General features: G+C 55.9%; 1 long non-coding RNA gene across 1 annotated transcript; it reads right to left on the bottom strand.

Moving 5' to 3' along the window:
* Positions 1-6,835: 6,835 nt before the first annotated feature.
* On the bottom strand, positions 6,836-9,691 carry LOC309650434. The gene is made up of 2 exons (XR_014257577.1): positions 9,252-9,691; positions 6,836-7,775 (listed from the first exon to the last, which is right to left on the bottom strand). It is a non-coding gene; the product is annotated as an uncharacterized lncRNA (long non-coding RNA).
* Between the last annotated feature and the right edge of the window lie 11,635 nt (positions 9,692-21,326).

The following is a 21,326-nucleotide window of genomic DNA, read 5'->3' as shown; positions in this document are numbered from 1 at the left end:
GGCCATCCCCAGAGACAGCAATGGCTTAGTCCAGAGGTGGGCGGGAGCAAGAGGAAGGAAGGGGGCCTGGGGACGGGAGGTGTCCTCTTCCCCAGAGCTAGCTGGGCTGGGGCACCTGGATGCCCTTCACCTTCTCCCCAGCCCTCAGGCAGGAAGTAAGTGCTGGCAGCAGTATTACTCTTGGGCTGGGCATGGTGGGTCCCTGCCTTAGGCCCCAAGGTTACTAGCCCTGTTCTGGCCCTCTTCCAGCCAGATCCCCCTCCCCAAGAGTAAGGACTCCATGAAATTAAGGGGGAGACTCGGCACAATTCCTTCTAGACCACAGAACCTCAGAATCCCCTGCCCGAGCAGCCCTGAGCCTGCTGTCCGGGTCTACACAGGCTTTCCCCTTCACTCCATCTTCCCTAGGCCAGGCCCACTGAAACTCCGAGGCCCCAGGGTGGCTGTTTGGGTGGGGTGGTGTGGTCAGGGGGCAGGGGGAGGGTGGACCTCGGATGGTGGGCTAGGGCACCCAGACCCACGTGCGTGGCTCCCTTTCCTGGTGCAGGGCAGAGAAGAGAGATAGTCCAGAGGCTGGGGCCTCCACTTATGCTCCTGCCCTGGCTGAGCCCCCATCATCACCCCTATCCTACCTCCTGGAACCCCCAAACCCCAGCAGATGCCCATCTCATTATTGCCTTTTGATCTGCAATGGAGAAAGAGAGGCGCACGTGAAGTGGAAGGTGAGAAAGTTCTTCTCAGAGTCTCACTGGCAGCCTTCCTGCTAGGCCTACCTTCAGTACATGATTTTTGTAGAAGCATTTAAGGGGTCAGTTTTCCTCAGAGTTGGAGAGAGGGGGAAGGGCCCTCCTTTGCCGCCCCCGCAACCAGCAGGCTCAGAGTCTGTGGCCCTAATGGGACCTGGTAAACTCCACTGCTTCCAAGAAGTGACTTCATCTTGCCTGAAGTGATCCCCTAGCCTTTCCCAAGACCCCTCCCCACTCTTCCCAAGAATATCTCTAATTCCCTAATTCCTGCCTATGGTACCCGTTTCCAAGGGAGCAGATGCCTTAGCCCCCTTCTCTTCCTCACCCCCTTCCCCAGGGTCCCTAAACTCTGTGGCCCTCAGCACCTAGGGCCTAGTGGGCTGGCAGAGATGGAGGGGAGGCAGGCCCAAGCCAACTTCTGGGCTCCCACAGGGAGGGGTGTGTGTAAATCTGGACTCATCCCCTTCCCCCCAGCCTGCTGTCAGCTGGCCAGCCCCATCCCTAGAGCAAAAGCACTTCCATGCGGGAGGGAGGGAGCCTGCTCGGTGGGAGAAAGATGAGGCCGGTCCCCCCACGTGTCAGTGAACAAATTGGGCCAATTTGGTGTGATTAGTGAAGAATTCACATCTGGCCAGCAGAGTCCTCCCCCCACCCCCAGCCCAGCCTGGCTCCTGCTCCCCATTAGAAGCTATTTTCTCTGACGGCTCCATTTGTCTCTGTAGTGGGGGATTTGACAGCTCCCTGGCCAGCCTGGGGGGCCTGGCTCTGAGTGAGAGGCCCAAGGCTAGGCTGCTTGCCCACCACCCCCTTAACCTGCTTCCATGGGGGATGCCATGCTCCAAACAGGGCCCAGTCACCTGTATGCCCCGTATCTCTGCTCTGTGTGTGTGCGTGTAGATGAACAGCTGGGTGGGGCCTGGGGAGCAGCATTCTCTAAGCTTTCCACCAGGTCTCCCTTGGACCTTGGTTTCTCATCTTGTGCAGTGATGGTTATGCTTTGAGATCAACAGAGATTTTTGTGTGTGTGTGTGTGTGTGTGTGTGTTTGTGTGTGTGTGTGTGTGTGGTGGGGGAGGCAGGGGTCTGGTGTTTCCTAAAAGAAAACAGCTGGGCGTGTATAAGGGAGGGCCTGCCCCCACTTCCTTCACCCCTTCCCTGCCCGTTGCAGAGACGGCTGCTGCAGCTACCCCTCAGGAATGCCTGTGGATGGCTGTTGTGCAGCTGGAAGGCTCGCCCTACAAGTGGCTTCAAGGTAGTACCACTGGGGGGTATGGCCTTCAAAGTCTTGGGTCTTCCTCCCCCAGCAGTGACCCCAGGTTGCCTGTGTCAAAGGCAATTTGGGGCTATTTAAAGGAGCCTGACCTAGAGGTCACCTGGGCAAATCTCTTCCCTGGGGAATTACCACCAGATGGCAACCTGGGGCTTGTCTCCTCAAAGGTTCTCCCTGGTTGCCAGGAGCAGCACCAGAGCTCTGTTGTTGCCTGGAGTGGGCGAAGGGGGGCAGGGGCCCAGGACCTCAGTCCTTGGATGAGAATTCTCCTGGAAGAAAGATGACTGGGGAAATGGGTCCTAGCCGGCAGCGTGGGGGAGGACTGCTTTCCATCGTGATGTCATATAGTTTGGGAGGTTGGCAGAGGAAGCTTCTCAGGCCTCCTGCATTTTTTCATTGCTACACGGATACCTAAAGAAAATCAGGAGGAGTAAAGGGAATCAGACATCTGTGATGTCTCCAACCTCCAAATCCCCCTGAGAAAGGGTGACCAACTGTCCCAGTTTTCCCCAGACTAAGAGGTCTCCAGGGATGTGGCCTTTCAGTGCTAAAGCCAGAATAGTCCTGGGCAGACTGGGCCAGCTGGTCACCCTACCTAAGCACAAGCCACAGAGACCAGGCAGAGAGATGGAGAAGAAACCAGTTCTTCTGAGGTCTGCTGCCTGATTTCTCATTTGATTTTATTTCGTCCTTACCTGATTTTGCCTGATGCCTTATTATTATCTGTGAGTTCCTCAGCCTCCTTTTCAAGGTAGTGCCTGGGGTGTTGGAAGGATACCCTGACTTGGGGGGGGGGGCACTGGGGCAGGCGGTGCATAGCTTAGTCATTCATCTTATTCACGCTGAGGACCACAGGCTTGGGGTACGATCACAGCAGCCAAGATGGCCTGCTCTCCCAGGGTACCGACCACCCAACACCCATCTCTAATTAACAGAGGAACCTTCAGAACACTCCCTGTGTGTGGTTTCTGGAGTTATGATCCCATTTCAGAGATGCGAGAACTGAGATGGAGTCATTGGCCCCAGGGCTGAGTTGGGGGAGAGCGAAGCAAGGTCTCCTGGATATCTGCCCCCTCACCCCATCTCCTGTTCAGGCAAAGACGGCTGTTTTCTTGAGGTCAGGAATAAGCCCTCTGCCCCAAGTCGGGGAGTCGGTTGCTCCTCCCCTGAAAGTGGCCTCAACCCCACTCCCCAGACATTAATTACATAATTAACTGAGGACAGAGAGCGGGAGGAGGTCACCCTGGCAGGATTCCAAAGGCAGAGAAGACTTGTGAAAATCTAGATATCGGACCAAACTTCTACCTGCTCTCACACTAGCAACTGGCATCCCAGAGACAGAACCGGAAGAAGCCAAGATGTAAAGGAGATGGCTGAGCGGCCTGGAGACCAGTGGGCAGAGCGGTGCTTCTGTGGTCCTGAAGTAGGGCTGCCCTGGGGCTGGTCCCCACCTGCTCCTGCCCTGACCCACCTCTCCTCCACATGCCTCTTCCCCCCTGAGCCCCTCCCTCCCTCTCCTCTGCTCACAAGCTCAGGGCCCTTGGAGCTCAAACAGAGAGAGGCTGGAAGCAAGAGCTGAGCTTGCGCTTCAAACTGTGCTTGAAGTGCCAATTTGAAGGGGGAGGTGGAAAATTCTCAGGATTCTCTGTTGGTTTCCTGGGTCTGATGACTCTGGGGCTACTGAGGCATTTGGGGAGCTGTAGTTTAGGGCTAGGTTGCCCAGTTCCTTTCTCTGGGCAGCCCTAAGTGCCCCTTTCCCAGAGGGCTTGGGTGGACAAGCTGTCCCCTGGGGGGAGTTCCTCTCCCAGGAGTGGCGCCTTGTACACTAGTCTGGTGGAGTGGAGTGGTGCTGGGCCTTGGGCTGGGCTCCACTTTGGGGACAGGCTCTTCCTTAAGACGAGGACCCTTCTATGAAGCCCCTCTCTAATTCCACTGGCCTCTGTGGAGAACCCCCAGGGCTAGTGGTGGGGGGAGCGCATTGCCGCCACTGTGTCAGAGCGAAGATGCGCCTCACTGTCCTGATACTTGGTCTCCACCTGGGGAAAGCCTGAAAGATGGGGTGCTTGCCTGTTTACACCCTGTCTGAGTTTGCTTCAAGCCAAAGGCAACTTCCTGTTTCCAACAGGCCTCAGGGGAGATCAAAGGCAAGAGCCCTGAGTTCAGGGAAGAGGAACTGAGGCTGGCCTGTACCGCCACTGTGTAATGGGAGGGTTGAAAATTATGTGGAGAGCTGGGGCATGAGGAGGATAAAGGGAACAGAGGCAGAATTCCAAGGGACCCCGGCCGCCGTGGTCTGGCTGTGCCTGTCCTGTCCTGCCCCCTCCTCCAGGAAGCCCAGGTCACCTCTCCATCCCTGGATCCTGACCTCATGGCAGAGGCTGAGCCCTGCTCCTCCTCTGTGTCCCCAGCAGGGTTTTCCTGGTCTCCCTCCCGGCCTGGGACTCCCCCCAGAGCACGGGTCACAGCAAGAGGAGAGGAGAGAAAAGAGCAGGCGCGGGTGCGGGTGTGTGTGGGGGTGTATGTGTGGAGGGGTGTGGGGGGTGAGGGGGCAAGGCCCTCCCCTCCCCTGGGGCCGGCCCCCACCTCTGCCCTGCGCAGCGGGCGGGTGGGGCGGGCCGGCGAGGGGCTCAGGCGCGGCGGCGGCTGTCACTCACGCACTCACGCGGGAGGAATGCAGACGGCAGGGCTGCCCTGTGGTCACGTCTCCGCCCCACCGACGGAGGTAGGCGCCCAGGTACCCAGCCTGTGGGCCTTGGGAGCCCGCCAAGCTGCTGATGAAAGGCTCTGCAGATTAACCCTTTCTTGGCCGCACCCCCTCGCTGCCGCCAGCTGCCGGGTGGTCGCCAACCACGAGGGGCAGAGGGGCGGGAGGCTGGAGCGGAGGCTGGGCGCGCCGGCTAATGAGTGGGCGTGCGGACGCTGGAGGGGGGTCCCCCGCTCCTTCCCCCCCACCTCCCCGCCAACCCCGCCAACCCCGCTGGCCTCAGGCCTCTTTGGTTCTAGGGCTGACACACCTAAGAGACAGGTCTCCCAATAACAGATGATGCCTCTTCCCCCTTCCCCCACAAGGACTCTACGCGGGGCGGGCCAACCTCCCAGGCTGCTGTGCCCTCTCCTGGAAAGTCGCTGTAGCTCTTGAGCACTGGACCGAGAGTCCAGGATTTCATATATTCATGCAGTGCATACATCTGAAGAGCTGAGAGGGTCAGCTCAGCTGTTAGACTAAGGGAAAGTGGGCTCTGAGTTTCTCCAGTGTGCAGAATTACAAGTCGGTAATTCAAAATGCGGGGTTATTTATTTGTATCTGTTTTAGTAGCAATCTACCTTTCTCCCCCAAGCAGAGTCTCAGGCAGATGCCTAGTATATAAATCAAACAAAGTGGAGAGTTTCTGGTTGGAGTAGGGGGTGAGGTCTCCTTTCCCTCCCATCCATCTCATGAGAACACCTAGGGAGGATTCCAGGGAATGCGGTTTGGAAAGCTCTGAGATCTAGGTAAGGTGTGAGATCCTTTTTGGCTCTGACAGCTTTCGCTTCCTTTTGTCTGCATCTGCTGGGTGATGCAGATGCATCTCTGTGCATTGGGGGCCTTGCCAACTAGGCACTTGCTCTGTGTACAGGGCTCACTGTGGGGTATTCCGTGATGCCCTGAGGTCTGGGCTCCCACTTCCGGGGTCTGGGGGCTGTGTCCTGAGCCCTCCATAGAGAGCTGCACATTCGACCTTGTGTTTATCGCTCAGGGTCCATGTCCTGGGGCTGCACTCCCTCTCTATACTCCACATGTTGCTGGACCCAATGCCTCCCCACAACCCTATGTGTTTCTCAGACACCCACCCCTTTTCTCTTGTGCTAAGAGTTCCAAGAGTCCAGATGTGCACAGGGGTATCTGGTGGGCAGGGGTGAGGAGGGCAAAACTCTAGGAGCTAAACATGCCTCAGAGTTCAGATCTCTCCTCCCAGATCTCTTCCCCATCTTATCCAGCCTCCCTGGGGAGCTTCCTCGCCACCGAGGAGGGGTGGGAGCTCCAAGAGGGGCAGGAAGTCAGAGGTCCAGTCAGGAGGCTGTGCCAAGTGGGGGCAAGAAGTGAGGAGGCCCGGTGCCCAGCTCCAACCCCCACCCTCCCACCCCCCACTCCCCGTGGTGTTTCTGAGCACCATCACCCTGGGGGAAGCTACGCCACCCTGAAGCTTGCACGGAGGGGTAAGAGAACATCGGCTTTGGCTATAGTAGGAGAATTGGAGAGTAGACATCAGGACGGACTATGTGTCCAAATATAGCTCATCTCCCTCAAAAACTGGTACTTTGGGTATGTCTTATCCAGCGTGAAGGCATCACCTTTTCCAAGGCAGTGTGACTAGAATTTGCAAGTCATCCTTAATGTCCACTCCCTTCACCACCCAACTGGTCACCAAGTCCCATCCTTTCAGCAGCATTAGTAGTTCGAGCATTAGCAGCATTAGTAGTGCCCACTTTTCTTCCCACTCTGATTGCTCTGGATTCAACTGAGGCCTTTTTAAAAAATTATTAATTAATTAATTAATTTGGTTGCGTTGGGTCTTCATTGCTGCACATGGGCTTTCTCTAGTTGCATTGAGTGGGGGCTACTCTTCGTTGCGGTGCGTGGGCTTCTCATTGCGGTGGTTTTCTTGTTGCGGAGCTCAGGCTTTAGGCACGCGGGCTTCAGTAGTTGTGGCACATGGGCTCAGTAGTTGTGGCTCGCGGGCTCTAGAGCACAGGCTCAGGAGTTGTGGTGCACAGGCTTAGTTGCTCCGCAGCATGTGGAATCTTCCTGGACCAGGGATCAAACCTGTGTCCCCTGCATTGGCAGGCGGATTCCTAACCACTGCGCCAGCAGGGAAGTCCCTCAACTGAGGCCTTTTTAAACCAGTCCCTGAGACTATTGCAACAAGGCCTGGTCCCCCTGGCTCCATGGGGGCACACCCCAACCCCCCCAATCCCTCCTCCGCATCGTACTAGAGATCCTGGGATCTCAGAACACAGGTTGGAACATGCCACTCTCATGCTCAGAAACCTTTGATGGCTCCCCACTGCCAGCAGAATAAAGTCCCAACGTTGCCTGGCATTTACAGCCTGCCCTGATCTGGTGCCAACTTCCCTTGCCAGCCTGGGCCACCACTATATACTTCACCCCGTTCAACTCCAGCCATATCCAGTGGCTTGTTTCACCCTAGTCCTGCTGCATGCTTTCATGGCCCACCACTTTAGCTCACAGACAAGCTTGTTCCTGGCACTTACGGTGCTGTGGGGGAGAAGAATTAATCACATAATCCCATAAATAAATATATCCTTACAAACTGTGATAAGTTCAGGGTGTCTTTAGGAACTCAAGGAGAACTTATAATGGGGGTGGGACAGATTTAGGCTGGGGACTCAGAGAAGGCTTCTACGCAGAAGAGGCGCTTCAGGGTATTGGATCCAAGTTACTTTTTGCATTACCCTTTGGATGTTTGGGGAGGTTATCTTTGATCTTTTGTCAGGACGAATTTCCCTGTCTGCACACCCAGATTTCTTGGCGTCTCTGCCTAGCTTGTATTTCATTCTGTCTTGAACTGGAATCTGTCTTGTGTGTTGCAGCCCCTAGACTGTGAGCAGGTGAGGGAGGGGCGTGTCGCTCATTCATGCTTAGAACACCACCCTTCAGCACACTGTAGGTCTGGAACATGGTAGGCCTTCAATGAAAGTGTTTTTATTTTTGAAGTGAGGATGTGGAGACTTCTGCGTTGAATGCATATGGAGGTAGACCTGAAAACAGGAGACATTCTCTGAGAGGACTTAAGTGAGGCTTGGCATGGAAGGGAGGGGTGGGCACGATGGGCTCCTAGTCGTCCCCTCTCTCCAAAGCTCTGTCCTCTCTCTGTCTAAATGACTCCCAACCGATACTTCCCAACGTGCCTCAGAATCCTCCCAGTTCCTAGGAAACAGCATTCCATTTAGCCCAGCTCCCCCTCCACCTTCATCCCCTAACCCTAGCTGATCCATATTTGGATTGAGTGTGGAATGGTGGGGAAGGGGCTCTTCTTCCTGCTGGGAGAGTGGGTGCTGACCTTAGGAGCTATGGGTGTCATCAGCTCCAAATCTGGGCTTTACCATCCCCCACCCCCAAGGTCTCAGCCACCCAGGAGCATGCCCTGCAGGCTGCAGTGCCAGCCTGACTGCAGGTCTGGGGGATACAGGTGCCTTCTTCCCCTTGGTGTCACCCCCACCACTAAATGCCAAGCAGTCCCTTCCCGCTCTAGCTCCTTGGGGGCAGGGCACAGAGGGAGAGAAGGGGTTAGCCTGCCTGGCTTTGATGAGGGAAGGGGGGAGGAGGGAGACTGATTTGGGAATGACCCTAGAGTCTGCCTCGCCATACAAAACTGCCCTTCCCCCTACCTCAGCCATTCCAGATCGCAGGGCAGCAGACACTCTCCCAGGTTTTCTAGTCCTCTCCAGCTTCCCTGCAGACTTTCCCATCAGTGGAAAATTCTGGATGTGAACAAGGAGTGGGGTAAGGCTGTTGAACCCATGAAGGTTCCAGGCTGACCCATCAAATCCCAGCCCAGTCCCCTTGGGCCAGGTTCTTTGGGAAAGCTCCCCCTTCAGGAATCCTTTGGTCTGATGGTGAGGGCCCAACCCCTGCCTCAGGGAGACCCCAGTCTGAGAGTGGAGATCCAGCCCCTGTTGTGAGGGTACTCCCAGGGTGCTGAGGGTCACAGGATGAAACCGGGATAGAGACGCTTAGCCCCTCCATGAGGGCCAGCTGCTAAGATGCCCCAGCCGGCTCTACAGATTGGGCTGCTCCCTCAGTTCAGTCCTTCCCTCAGAGCAGTTGCAGAGGCCAGGTGAGCCGTGGCGCTGGCAGCACAGGTGGCAGCTGGCAGGTGGGGAGAGCGGGGGAGGAGGAATGTGCCCCAGCCTCAGGCAGATGCCACTGGACGGTCCAGTAACCCCACCCCTTCCCAGTGACCTGCTCACCTCACTTCCTGCCTATCACAATCCTGGTCCCTATGCCAGGAGTCACAGCCAGGTCCTGGGCTCCAGGTAGCCATTCTGGGCGGAGAATTAGCCTCCAGACACAAGGGACATCTTGTGGGGCATTAGTCATTGCCACAACTGCCATTTTAGGAACACGGACCCTGGGCTGGCTTATTTAATCCTCATAGTTAAATACTGTATTACTGCCATTTTACAGGTAGGGAAACCAAAGCTCAGGGCGATGAAGTCACTGATAGAATTTACCTTGTGCAGCCCCTACGTGGAGAAGCAGTGGATGGGAGATCCTGAGGGTCAGAGAAAGAGGTCTTCTCTTGGATCCTCAGCTCCTGTGAGGTTGAGACAGGGGCAGGGATTCAATCAGAGGACGCTTCCCAGCCCAAGAAGGAATTGTTCCCTACAGTGAGAGGGATTAGACATGGGCTGGGGGTGGGGACAGAGGGGCCGCAGGCCAGCACCCCACAGCATGCCGGGGACCCTGCACTGAACAACCTCCGTCCACCTCCTCACCTCACCCCTCCTGAAGCTGAGGGAGCAGGTGGGAGATGGTGGCTCCCCAGAGCCATGACCTCAGCGGAGAGCTTGGTGCCCCCACTCCTGCCCTGCCCTGTGTGGTGGCCCAGGCGTCCCACTGCTGCAGGCCTAGGGCAAGCATCCCTGAGACCCCCCAGGTGCCTCACGGGCCTCTCCTTGGTGATGCCTCAGAACATGGGCAGGGGCCCAGACCAGTGAGTCCAGGGAGAGACTACCCAGCTTTGCTCTCCAATCCGCCTGCTCCCCCCCTCTCTCTGCTCCCCCCCTCTCTCTGCTCCCTCCGCACCAGCTTCCCTCCCAAACACTCACTCATTCATTCCCCAGACCACCTACAAACCACCCATTTGCCCGGACCACACAGCTCCTCTGCCAGGCTCAGCTCCCAGGGATAATGGCCGCCCCACCCCCATCCTTCCAGGACCCACCCCCAAGCCTAATTACCACCTTGGCACCTCTGGGGCTGGGCGGGGGGCACTGACCTCCACTTCTGCTTGGAAGTCTCTTGGGCACAGAAGGCCTCTTTTCTTCTGGACATCAAGGGGCAGGAGCAAATGAGAGACCCTCAACTGAGACCCACTCTGGTCCTTCCCACCCCACCACCCAGTCTCTGGGCCCAGGCTACTGGGGCAGGGCAGGAGGCAAGATGGTGGAGACCCCTGTTTGCTCCTCGGTTCTCCTGGGCACAGTAAGGGGACTGAGGAAGGACAGACCCGAACTGCCCTCAGGTGCAGGTCAGGGAGGACTCCCCAGAAAGAGCACTGGACCGGGAGTCAGAAGACCAGGGTTTAGTTCTGCTGCCCTGGCTGCCTGCATTCTCCCCGCCACCCGTCCTGGCCTCAGTTTCCTTGTGCATGAAAGAGAGGAGAGCTGTCTCTAAGGCTCTCCCGCTTGGGGCCTTGAACCCCAGGGAGGTGACTGTGAGGTGCCAACTGAGGGTCTCTGCACGGCTGAGGGACCCCTGAGCAAAGAAGCAGGGAGAACAGAAGTGGATGGAGGAGGCTGCCAGAGGAGGGCAGGGGGCCAGGACAGGGAGATAGAGCAGGGTTGGCCTGACACCTGTCAACAGCGGGTGGGAGGCGGGATTGGGCGGCCTGCCGGGTCAGGAGTGCAGAAGTCAGGAAGTCCTCACAGGCTTCTGGAGCTGGTGGGCTCTGTCCCCCCAGTCCCCGCAGCAGCGGCAAGATGGTGGCCAGGGAGGGCCTCCCTGAAGTGGCCTGTGATCCTGGAGGGGGTCCTCTGCCTTCCCCTCTGCAGTGTCTACACTGACCCACGTCCCAGGGCAGGGACCAGTCACTTCCAGTGCCCAGCACGGGCCCTGGCTCAGAGAAGGTGCCCAATAAATGTGGGATGAATGAATGAGGATGGAACAGCTGGGGGCCAACTGAGGCAAACTCGGATGTGTGAGCTTACCTGCGGCTGCGGGGCTTGGATCAGCAGGGAGAGGGGAGAGCAGTGGGCAGGGTTGGCGTTGGTGGCTTCCCCCTCACCAGGAGGAGCTGAGCTGGGCCTAGGCCCTGGGGGCCAGGGCCACCACGACTGGGCTTCGGCGGATGAGGTGGTCTCTGTGGGGTCCCTCTAAGGACCCCTCCTTCCCCCATAATTACTTCTGATTAGCTTCACCACAAAAGCCAGGCTGGAAAGAGGGGTGTTTGGGACATGGGGGAGGGGACAAGGTAGAGCAGAGCACTCAGGACAAGCAGGGCCCCCAGCTGTGTTCCCTCCCCACAGCTCAACACACACACACACACACACACACACACACACACACATACATACACACACCATGATCTGGAATATTCCAATGGAGCCCCATCTACTGAGAGTAGCAATGATCCAGGGACATCAGGCACTTTAGACAACTCACCCATATGTATTAACTCAAAATGCCCCCTCCAGATTTCTTGCAAGGGAGGGTGGGTGGGCAGAGCTTCTAGGCAGAGGGGAGCAGGAAACAGAATAAGCCCTTCAGGCCAGAAGGGAGCTTTGGCAGGCATGTCCACCATCCCAACACAGGGCCCAACCTGGAGAAGTCCCCAGAGCTCCCTGCCAGGACTCAGAAAGTTCTTCCCCGTGTCCAGCTGCCCTTTCTGCCTGATCTGTGCTAAGCTGAGGATCTGCAGATAGATTTGCCATGTCCACGGCCCTCACCCACTCACTCCTTTTGAGACAATCCATGCTAGGGCCTTCTCTGGAGGCCAAGAGGCTGGGGTCCCCTCCTCTCTAACCTGGGGGCAGGACCCTCCCTCCCACTTCCTCACCAGGCAAGTAGGAACTACAGCTCGGGTCACTCAGACTCACCCTCCAAGAAGGCCCCTGGAGAGGGGGCAGCATGTGAAAAGTGTCCTCTCTTTCCTGACTGTTCTGGAGTAGGCCCTTGTGGACTGGGGGAAAGAGAAGAAAGGTGGGACATGACTGCTTCCTGTGACCCCAGCTTTGGGGAAACTATCATGTAACCAGTAGTCGTATTAGCTAACAATTAAAACACAAACATTTACTGCAGGTCTGAGTACCAGGCTTCCATGCTTTACAAACATTCTTTCACTGGCTCTCTGTCTTTTAGGGAGACCCCAACCCCTGCCATCTGAGATCTCCCCAGTCTGATGGGGGAAGTCCTGACCCAATACCTCCCCTCACAAGCCTCTAGTCTGAAGAGAACCAATACCTGCCCTCAGGGAGCCTCTAGTCTGATGAGGGAGACACAACATACAAACAGAATGGACACTCCTGACCCGGTCTCCTACTGAGTCCCTCCTTCTCCAAAAGGGAGCTGGGCTTTTAGAGGTGCGAGGGACCGCGAGGCAGCAGCGGTTGGGGAAGGCACGCAGGCTCCCTGGTGGCGTTGGGCTGCCTGGAGGAGGCGGCGGGGCCGGGCTGGGTGCGCGGAGGAGGCCGCCCCAGCGGCGCTCCCACGACCCGGGCAAGGCCGTCTGGGCGCCGTCTCCGGTCTCTGGGCCTGCGGTCGGGGCACCGCGGGGCCGTGTTTGAGCCGGTCAGCTCCCCGCGGAAATTACAGGGGCGCTCGGCGCTGCGGTCGCGCCCCCCGGGGCAGCGCCCGCTGGTTGGAGGCGTTTAAATTGAAAGCAGCTTTGGGGAGAGGGGGCGGGCGCAGGGCGCCTAGCAAGGGGAGGGGGCGGCCGGGCACAGCGACCCCTTTGTCTGCGCCCGCTGAGGGGCGGAGCCTTGCGGTGAGCGCGGCGCCCCCTCCCTGCGCTCCGGCCGTTCTGTTCCCACGCCGCCCAGCAGGCCGAGGCCCGCGCCCCTTCTCCACCTGGGTCTCTGCCTCCCCTCCTCGGGCAGCGCACGCGTACACTTCCTCCAGGAGGCCCTCCCAGACTGACAAACGCTGACAGTCTGGGTGTCCCGGAGTCACAGAGGGTCAGGAGATCTGGGTTGAGTCCTCTAATAGGCTCGGTGACCTTGATCAAATTTCCTCCTTTCTCTGGGCCCCAGTGTCCTCTACAAAAATACAGATATTTTACTCTTTCTGCCTACCTCTCTTAGTAATGTTAAAGATGATTTGAGCCAATGTAAGGGAAAGTGTTATGAAAACTGTAAACCGTCGGAGGAATAATAAATACCAAGAATAACTCCCCCAACTCCCTACTCTTCACCGTGAGAGATCATTTGTACACAGGTGTGCTTGTGCTGGAAATCCAGCGTGCTGGGGACGGGATGGGGGAGGAGTTAAGCAGCCAACAGCGTGGAGCAGGGGAGAAACCCCGGTGGACTTCTCGAAGGAGGGGAATGTGGAGCAAGCAGGGTTAAGAAGGAGTGAAGGGAGCAATACTGGAAAAAGGAGAGGGTGTCTCTGCCTCCTGGGGGGGAAAGGTCAGGGGACGGAGAGGCAGGAGCCAGGAAGGAGGACGGTCTCTATAAGATGAACATGTCCTGCCCGCGGGCTGCAGCCGGAGAAGTGGCTTGGGGCAAGCTGCTGTTTGCCCAGTTGGTGGGTGGCATGTCTCCTGGGAAGGCAGGTTGGTGGCAGAGCCTGGTGCAGCCCCCGAGGTTTGGGAGGGAATGCCTATTGCCCCTAGGGAGTGTGCTCCCCTTGGCCCCTTCCTATTCTTTTTCCTGAGGGCTCTGGGCACCAGGTGCAGGGAGCTTGGCTTGTTTCCTTTGCTTCCAGCAGCAGCAGTGGAAGGTTGTTTGCCAGGCCTGATGCCCAGGGACATACCCGCTTGCTCCACACCTGGCAGAGCTGCATGTTTCTGTTTTACTTTCTAGAGGTCCTTAGTGGGCAGCCAGGGATAGGGCAAAGCCCACAGTTCCAGGTACCTGTTATGGGCACCTGACACGTACACACTTGGGGGCAAGATGGAGAGCTGAGCCTGGCCAGAGGGAAGAGGAATCTGTAAGGGTGCCCGAAGAGGAAGTCGAAGAGCCGCCCTGGAAAGGAAGGAAAGAAGAGGGTGAGGCCAAGCAGGGAGGGAGGGCAGAGGGGCTGCACCAGGTGTTTCCACCAGAGGAGCAGGGCTGTCAGGTAGAGTTTCTTCCCAGTCCTCTCTGACACCCCCTTGGGGCCCCAACCCCTCCTCCAGAGCCCAAAGCCCCTCAAAGGCCTACACAGAGAGGGCTCTGATCTGGCAAGTGGGATGAGATCTACAAGTGGGCTTTGGGCACAGACGGGGCGGGGGGGCAACTTGCCAGCTCTGCCTGTCCCCTCTCACCTCCTCCCCTGGCCCGAGCAGCTGCTGAACGCACCCACCCAGGCCACCTCACTCATCCCCCTGGCATGTCCCATGCTCGAGCCAGTGGGTCACAGGGCAGGAATGCCATAGGAAAAGAACGAGGGAGCCCAACAAGGGGTGGTGACTGCCCAGAGTGACCTGAGTGGTTAGGGCTGGGCCACCCCTGTCCCGAGAGCTGGCCAGGCTCAAGGAACATCCCTGACCCCCAGGTCTGGGACCCACTGGACACAACCTCTCCCGGGGGGCAGGGACTGGAGGCTTCCTGGACACCACATTCTGCATTAGCAGCCAGATACCAACAGGACTCTATCCTCGTCCAGGCCGAGGGCTCCACCAGAGGCCCTCTGAGGGTGTCTCTCCTGCCCCCTTCCCTCCGCATCCCTCCCACTGCAGACTGCCCATTGCCGTGCCCCCACCTCCTTAGAGCCCAGACTGGCTTCTGCATATGCTGCATACCACTCAGACCATAAACAAGCTTTTCCCAAGCCCACTTCTTGTAGGAAACCCACCAGGTTGGGCAGGGATTGGGAAGGGGAGAGCCAGACACCCACGGGTCTTGGCCTCCAGCCCCCATCATGGGCCAGGCCTGAAAGAGGCAGTATCCTGTTTTATCCTACTCTGCTCAGCCCTAGGGTCCTAGAGAGCAGAGCTTTGAGCAGGAGGGAGAGGGTCCTGAGGCTGAGGCCTCTACAGGCCCTGGGCCCCAGCTGACAGGCTCAGCATGGGGTTGGGGGTGACTCTCCTGGTTCAAATACTTCCCTGGGACCAGGGATGAAACTTTTGGGAGATAGAGTGGGACAGGAAGAGGCTTACTCATCCACCTGCGTCATTCTTGTCATTAAAGTAGGTGCCATGGCAACGACCATCACAGAGGAGTCCGTGATCACGGGAACTCATGTCTGATGCTTTTAGAAAGGGTAGGCTGGGGGAGGAGACCCAGAAGGTGAGAAGGTGAGTTGCCCCACATGATTTCCAAGGCTCCTTCTGAGCTAAGACTGTGGTCCTATGATCCTAAGATTCTAAAATCCTGAGCTGATGTGGTCCTGAGATACTGGGATTGGAATAATTGCCATCATAATAATAGCGCCAGGCACTGTTACAAAACTTTTCATGCATGGTCTCATTTACTGCTCCACAGTGAGGGAACTGAGGCACAGAGGGGGTAAGTTTGTTCATCCCCGAGAGCCTTGGGACAGGCAGCCCAGCCCAGGTCTGTCCGACTGCAGAGCCTGCTCGTTTACCTGCTTCACTGCAGCTTTTGCGACTCTAAACCCTGCTTTCACAGGGTCCATAATTCAGCCAATCACCAAGTCCGACATCACTGAGTCCAACATCAAGTCATGACTCAGCATCCTTGATGGGGAAGCAGCAGGTGGGAGGGGTGGATCCTAGCCGGGAGCTGTGAAAACAACAGTCTTCTGTCCTCTTCTGGGTCCTAGAAAGCTTCCTGGAGGAGGAGGATGGGTAAGAGAAGGCAGAAGAGGGGGAGGAGGAGAAGAGATGTTTAGGAGGCATGGCCATTCCAGACAGCCAGTGGGCACTTGGAGGGAGATGATCTTGTTTGAGAATAGAGGATTGGAGGGACCCAGAGGGGCAGGACAGAGGAAAGGAGTCTGGTCTGGCTGCATTCCCTTCCTCTGCCAGCCCATGGACTCAGACCCCAAGGGGCAGAGAAGGCTGTGCCCCATGGCCCTCTGAGAAAGCCTCCTGTTTCTCACCCCCTCTCCCAGCTACTTAGCCCTCTTCTCCAGGCTGGAGGCCACTTTCAGCCACTCGCAGGCTGAACCCCTAGGGGAAGGGCCTTTGCTGCTCTCCCCCAGGGCTGATTAACAGCAGAGAGCTGGAGTTAAACACTTGCTTTTCTCCTAGGAGCGCCTGTCCTTGTTCCCCCAAAGGTATGGAGCCTACAGACCTCTTCCCTCCCCACTAAGGAGACAGTGCTGCCTTCGCGGGCACCCGAGGAGGCTGGATAGAGGAGAAAAAATCAACACCCAGTGCTAGCCTCCGGGCAAGTGGGAATACCCTCGCTTTGCGGAGGGAGACACACCGGCAGGTGCAGACACTTGCCCAAAGTGCCATCGAGGTAAAAGCCTGCGTGCCGGCTGGTCTGGCTCTCTTCTGGCTTCAAGGTGCTAGGGGGTCTGTGCCCAACTGGTGCATTTTGCACCCCCTCCCACTCCCACTCCCTCCCTGGCCCATGGGTTTGCCCACAAAGGAACTGCAGTGTTGACTGGGTCCCTCCCCGGGAGGCAGGGCCGAGAGCACCCCCAGTACAGGCCACTTCCCACTTCTTGTGAGAATTGCAGCTTTGCTGCTGGCTGGCAGTAGTCCTGACTGACCTTGACTGAGGGCCTCCTACGTTTTAGGCACTGGGCTAAGCATTTTAGCAGACGACATGTTTAATCCTCGTAAGAGCCGGATGAGATAGGTCCTGTTACTTTCTCCATTTTACAGATGAGGAAACTAAGCCTCAGGAAGGTGAAGGAATGTATTAAGATCACACAGCTGTAAGCAGTGGAGGTGAGATTTACATCCAGAATCCTCTCTCTTAGGCTCTCTACCACTCCCTTCGGTGATAAAATCGCTGCGTGTGTGACTCTCGTCTCCCCTAATTGGGGTCCAGGTGGATGGAAGGGCAAAGCTTCTCTCTTGCCTGCCCTCTGGCCTCCTCTCAACTGCCTGAGAAGGAGGAGCCTGGGGCTCTGCCTCTAAGAAATGAGGCCATCTCTCCCAGCCCAGGGTGCGGGGCTGCAGGAGGAATCAGAGAAGTTGTGAATCCAGTTTCCTCTCTGCTCACCCTTGTCATCAGCTGGGGTTTCAGCTCCCTCCAGGGTCAGAAGGAAATGACTCATGGTGTTTGGAAAGTGGATAAGGGTGCGGGCTCACATCCTGCTACTTGCTTGCTGCGGGACCTTGGGCAAATTACTTAACTTCTCTGTGCCTCAGTGCTGAGGAAATCCAAATACCGGGCTCATAGGGCTAATGAGAGGATTGAGTTGGGGAGAGTTTGCAGAGTTTGGAACAGTGCCTGGCACACAGTAAGTGCTATTGCTATTATTATTAGCTGGAGAATCAAGAGAGGACTATTTTAAAAGAGGGGCCATCAAATATGTGGAAGTCTATTAAAAGGACATGGTTGATTTTTAGGGAGGGGTGCCTAGATTTCCTAATTTTTCAAGGCCGAGGATTCCTGAGAGGGGAGGAAAGGGTGGATGGTTTCCAGGTGACATTCCTCCCTTCCCACCCCCCTCCCCAGGAGGATAAAACTTCCTCACAGGTTTCTGTGCCCTTTCATGTAGAACCTGCAGAGCCCTGGCCAGCATTCCTCTGCCCCTCCTGTCAGCTGGGGGCCAGTGGAGGGGGTCATTAGCCCCTTTTACAGCTTTGTAAAGTGTGAGGGCAGACGCCTCTACCTGAGGTCCCAGCTGGGACCTGCTTACAGCAGGTGCCCCACCCCCCAGAGGAGGGGCTTTGAGACAGAGGACAAGGGGAGGAAGCCCGTGAGGTGGGTGTTCAGGGCTGCCTGCAACGTGCGCTGATGCCTGCGGTGGGGGCCAGAGGACCAAGTCTGGTTACTTCCCTGCCACCATTCCTATCCTGAGGTCCCCTGGAGACGGGTTCCCTGTGGACACCAGGGGATGTGCAGTGTTGCCCCAGGGGACAGGAACCCCAGCTCTATCCCTGCCCCCGCAGCTCCCAGGCTACAGACCTAGAGTGACATCTAACCCAACTAGTCTGAGCTGGGGAAACAGGGGAGATGGAGGGGAAAGCTGCAAGGATGGGGAAGTAAGGGCAGGCTTCCTGCAGGAGAGGGTAGGAAAGATCAGGGCTGGAGCTGCAAGGGTGGGCACAGAGGATAATGGAGACCTGCTCTTTTAACCCTCTGCCTCAATGTGTGTGTGTTCTTCTGCATCCATCCACCCATCCATCCATTGGCCCACTTTCTATTTAAACAGGACCCACAGAAACCCTTCCCACAGCTGCTGGAGCTGTACTACCATAGGACAGGCTAATGACAGGGAGGGAGCTTCCCTTCACTGAAGTTCTGTGAGCAGTTATTGCAAGAAGAAGTCTTGCACAGGATGGGGGCTCTCTTAACTCTCCTCCAAGATGTCCTTCTTGCTTGGAATGCTGTGAGGTCCTCCACCTCAGTTCTGCCCTCTGAGGGCCTGGAGCTCATGGCTTTTCCCCTCAAGCCAGTTGTGTCACCCCTTTTTCCATTCTCCTTCCCTGCCACCTCCAACTCACCCCTCCTCCTTGCTCAGACTGGCCGCACCATAGCTGAGGTAGACTTTTATGTCCCTGCCCTCCCTTGTCTCCCTACCTCTAGCCTGGCCTCTTTGCAGCAGCTGGGGCTATTTCCAAAGGACCTTGCTGAAAATGTGGACTTCCCTTGCTCAAAAGCCTTCCATGGCTCCCCATTACCTACAGAAAAACAACCGTCTGCCAGTGGGCCCCAGGCTCTCCCACTTTTACACATGGCGTGTGCTCGTCGCACCTTACTCACGAACTCACTCTTAGTCTAGGCTGAGAAACTGCCTCCTCGATGAAGACTCTGGCTGGCGCCCCCACCAAGGCAGTGGTCGAATTGCTGTGATGGTTTCCTGAGGGCAGGGCCACCCCTTTTCATGTTTGTATCCCCAGTGCCCAGTACGGGCTCAACAAAAGTTAACCAACAGTCTGAATGAGTCAGTGAGTGAATGACTCCTTACCCTTCCGCTTTGAGGACCTCCCATCTTCCCATCCCTGCTTGTCAGAACACTTCCCATCCTTCGGGAGCATCTCAGTGCCTCCCCGTCCTTAACGCCGTCCCTGGGGCCCTCACCTGGGAAGTTCCGCTCTTCCCTGAGCCGCCTTCTCATCATCTATGTGCTCACGGAACAGCAGGCTTCTCGAGGGCAGGAACCGAGTCTTCCTTCCTGTTGTTGGATTGGTAATCATGTTGATATAACCTCTAATTTAAAAAACTTTCACCCACACCCTGTTCAAAATTAATTCAGCAGACAGTTCCTGAACTCCTAAGGCTAGCACATGCCAGGCACTGTTCCAGGCTGGGGCTCCTGGCTGGGGAGCCACGTATTCCTGTGAGGGAGGCAGATGTGAACCAAACCGCTGAGCTCAGGCCACTGTGTCTTCTGGCCCCACTTCAGAGCTAAGTTACTGAGCCCAGAGAAGGTGATTCTCCTGCTGGGTCACCCAGCCAGAGGGTGGGGCTGGGCTGGCCCCAGGCTGCCCCTTTCCCCCTGTGGCTCAGCAGGAGTCCTTTGACCCAGCCCAGGACAGCCCAGCTCCGATGCGTGCTCCATAGAGGGATGAGTCTACAGCATTGACTTTCTTCTTCTTCTTTTTTTTATTGAATATAGTTGATTTACAATATTGTGTTAGCTTCAGGTATACAGCAAAGTGATTCAGTTATATATTGATATATATAGAGAGATATAGATATAAATATGTTTTTCTGATTCTTTTCCATTTTAGGTTATTATAAGATATCGAATACAGTTCCCTCTGCTATACAGTAAATCCTTGTTGTTTGTCTATTTCAGATGAAGTGGTGTGTATCTGTTAATCCCATACTCCTAATTTATCCCTCCCACCTCTTTCCCCTTTGGTAACCACAAGTTTGTTTTCTATGTCTGTGAATCTATTTCTATTTTATATATAGATTCATTTGTATCATTTAAAAAAATATTTATTTATTTGGTTGAGCCGGGTCTTAGTTGCGGCAGGCAGGCTCCTTAGTTGCGGCAGGCAAACTCTTAGTTGCGGCATGCCCGTGGGATCTAGTTCCCTGACCAGGGATCAAACCCGGGCCCCCTGCATTGGGAATGCGGAGTCTTATCCACTGCACCACCAGAGAAGTCCCTGTATCATTTTTTTAGATTCCACATATAAGTGATATCATATGATATTTGTCTTTCTCTGTCTGATTTACTTCAATTAGTGTAATAATCTCTAGGTCCAGCTGCAAATGGCAATATTTCATTCTTTTAATGGCCAAGTAATATTCCATTGTGTGTGTGTGTGTGTGTGTTTGTGTGTGTGTGACATCTTCCTTATCCATTCATCTGTTGATGGACACTTAGGTTGCTTTCATGTCTTGGCTATTGTAAGTAGTGCTTCTATGAATATTGGGATGCATGTATCTTTTTTTTAATAAATTTATTTATTTTATTTATTTTTATTTTTGGCTGCGTTGGGTCTTTGTTGCTACATGCGGGCTTTTCTATAGTTGCGGCGAGCGGGGGCTACTCTTCGTTGCAGTGCACGGGCTTCTCATTGGGTGGCTTCTCTTGTTGCAGAACACGGGCTCTAGGCGCACGGGCTTCAATAGTTGTGGCACTCGGGCTCAGTAGTTGTGGCTCACAGACTCTAGAGCGCAGGCTCAGTAGTTGTGGTGCACGGGCTTAGTTCCTCCACGGCACGTGGGATCTTCCCAGACCAGGGCTCGAACCCGTGTCCCCTGCACTGGCAGGCGGACTCCCAACCACTGCGCCACCAGGGAAGCCCGTGGGATGCATGTATCTTTTCAAATTAGAGTTTTCCTCTTTTCCAGGTATATGCCCAGGAGTGGGATTGATGGATCATATGGTAACTCTATTTTTAGTTTTTTAAGGAACCTCCATCCTGTTTTCCATAGTGGCTGAACCAATTTACATTCCCACCAACAGTGTAGGAAGGCTCCCTTTTCTCCACACCCTCTCCAGCTGAATTTCTTCTTAAAATGATAGCAAATGCAGCTTCTTATTTTATTTGAGGTCTTATTGATTGGAAATCCTGTAGATGCCCCAACTAGGTAATGAGCCATTTCTGTTTCTGACATGGAAAGACATTTCAAGGTTGACTTGTTACTTTCTGGATGAAACCAAGGTCAGGGTCACTCTTGTCCTCCACCCACTTCCTCTGTTGCTTGTCTCCTAAAGGAGAGGGTTAGTCCTCATCTCTTGGGTCTTTTTTCCCACACCATCAGCTCCTGTGATCAGGGGCTGGGTCTTTGGTACTCCTGTGCTCCCTCTCAGAGCAGAGAAGGGCTCCATCCAGACTGGGAAGTGAGTCCCCTGCCCCACCCAGAAGTCTGACCCCAGTCCCTCCTGCTGTG

This window comes from Balaenoptera physalus (assembly GCF_965194825.1).
Source record: "Balaenoptera physalus genome assembly, chromosome: 20".
In the NCBI taxonomy this organism is placed as follows: domain Eukaryota; kingdom Metazoa; phylum Chordata; class Mammalia; order Artiodactyla; family Balaenopteridae; genus Balaenoptera; species Balaenoptera physalus.
Note: the sequence above shows the minus strand (reverse complement) of the source record. Positions and strands in the feature narration are given on the sequence as shown.